This window comes from Eleutherodactylus coqui, chromosome 1 (assembly GCF_035609145.1).
Source record: "Eleutherodactylus coqui strain aEleCoq1 chromosome 1, aEleCoq1.hap1, whole genome shotgun sequence".
In the NCBI taxonomy this organism is placed as follows: Eukaryota; Metazoa; Chordata; class Amphibia; order Anura; family Eleutherodactylidae; genus Eleutherodactylus; species Eleutherodactylus coqui.
In genome coordinates this window covers 254,611,928-254,613,890 of record NC_089837.1, presented here as the reverse complement: position 1 = coordinate 254,613,890, position 1,963 = coordinate 254,611,928, and the positions used below count along the sequence as shown (strand labels likewise).

Sequence of the window (1,963 nt, the reverse complement as noted above, 5' to 3'; positions counted from 1 at the left end):
GGCAGTCGTCTCCCTCGGCCCTGGGGAGGGGGCTGTAACGCAGGATTGACGTTGGAACTCCGGTGGAAAACGGGCCTTGGCGCTGTGGTGGGCGTGAGGCACAGCCTGGTCTGGGCGCCCTCCTGGCTACCTTCCAGATGCTCGAGGCCTTACCAGCTGCCCAGGCCTCGTCTCCTGGCAGTATCACGAGGGAGGCAGGGGGCGCCGGGCGCAGGCATTCCGAGGGAGAAGCTGGCACTGCGGGACAGCCGGAAAGCTGCCTGCCAGGTTGAATCCTCTGGGCAGACGGCACGGGCACCACCCATTTACCTCTTATCGGTTTTACGCCCTCTTGAACTCTCTCTTCAAAGTTTTTTTCAACTTTCCCTAAAGGGAACTTGTCTGCTATCGGTCTCGCACCGGTATTTAGCCTTAGATGGAGTTTACCACCCGCTTTGGGCTGCATTCCCAAGCAAACCGAGTCTGGGGAGAACTGGGTCCTGCCGCTCCGGGGGCCGCTAACGGCCTAACACTGTCCACGGCCCGGGCCTTGATCAGACGGGCCCCCGAGCAATGGCAGGGTAGGACCAGTCTTCCGTACACCACATTTCCTGCGCCCGCCGGGCGGGTGGGGATTCAGCGCTGGGCTTTTCCCTCTTCATTTGCCGTTACTAAGGGAATCCTGGTTAGTTTCTTTTCTTCCGCTTAGTAATATGCTTAAATTCAGTGGGTCGCTACGTCTGATCTGAGGTCTGAGTTGAGGAGGCGGGCACAGCCGCACCCCCGGGAATCGAGAGAGAGGGGGACAGGCCACAAGCCCCTTCTACTCCGACCCGCGGACGCGAGCCGTTTCACTACCGCTCTCAGGGCACACGCCACCCAGCCTCGGGAGGCAGCCCTGTGGTTACCATGGATAGCCTCTCGCGAAGGCGCTCCAGGGACACCGGAGAAGGGAGAAGGTCTGGGCAAAAGGGAGCGGCCAGGGAGAGCAAGAGTAGCGGCGGCGGGGAGAGGCCACGTTGGCGGCCGGACCCACACGTGCACACCTCCTCTCTCCACTGAAACCGACGGACCCTTGCGACGGCCCCAGCCACGCCACCCGGAGGCCACGATCGCAGGGGGAGCGACCCTCAGACAGGCGTAGCCCCGCGAGGAACCCGGGGCCGCAAGGTGCGTTTTGAAGTGTCAAATGTCAATGTGTCCTGCAATTCACACTAATTCTCGCAGCTAGCTGCATTCCTCAGTGACGAGCTAGCCGAGTGATCCACCGCTAAGAGTCACGTGTTTTTCGACTCTCGGGGAAGGGGGGGGAGATGCCCCAGGCGGCGCACCTCAACCTCCTTGTCCCGTCGTACCACCCCACCACATCTAAGGGCATCACAGACCTGTTATTGCTTGATCTCGCGTAGCTGAAAGTCCCTCTAAGAAGCTGGACATGGACCGCTGGGGGTCGCATAGCTAGTTAGCATGGGGGAGTCTCGTTCTTTATCGGAATTAACCAGACAATTCGCTCCACCAACTAAAAATGGCCATGCACCACCACCCACAGAATCAAAAAGAGCTATCAATCTGTCAATTCCTTCCGTGTCCGGGCCGGGTGAGGTTTCCCGTGTTGAGTCAAATTATGCCGCAGGCTCCACTTCTGGTGGTGTCCTTCGGTCAATTCCTTTAAGTTTCTGCTTTGCAGCCATACTCCACCCGGAACCCAAAGACTTTGGTTTCCCAGAGGCTGCTCGGCGGGTCATGGGAATAATGCCGTCAGATCGCCAGTCAGCATCGCTTATGGTCAGAACTACAATGGTATCTGATAGTCTTCGAACCTCCGAATTTCGTTCTTGATTAATGAAAACATTCTTGGCAAATGCTTTCGCTTTGGTTCGTCTTGCACCGGTCCAAGAATTTCACCAATATCGGCACAATACGAATGCTCCCAGCCATCCCTCTTAATCATGGCCCCAGTTCCAAAAACCAACAAAATAGAACC

At 57.6% G+C, this 1,963-nt stretch overlaps 2 pseudogenes; both read right to left on the bottom strand.

Moving 5' to 3' along the window:
- Positions 1 to 733, bottom strand: part of LOC136592612 (28S ribosomal RNA) — a 3,974-nt pseudogene extending 3,241 nt beyond the window's left edge.
- A 370-nt stretch (positions 734 to 1,103) lies between these two features.
- Positions 1,104 to 1,258, bottom strand: LOC136593033 (5.8S ribosomal RNA; annotated as a pseudogene).
- Between the last annotated feature and the right edge of the window lie 705 nt (positions 1,259 to 1,963).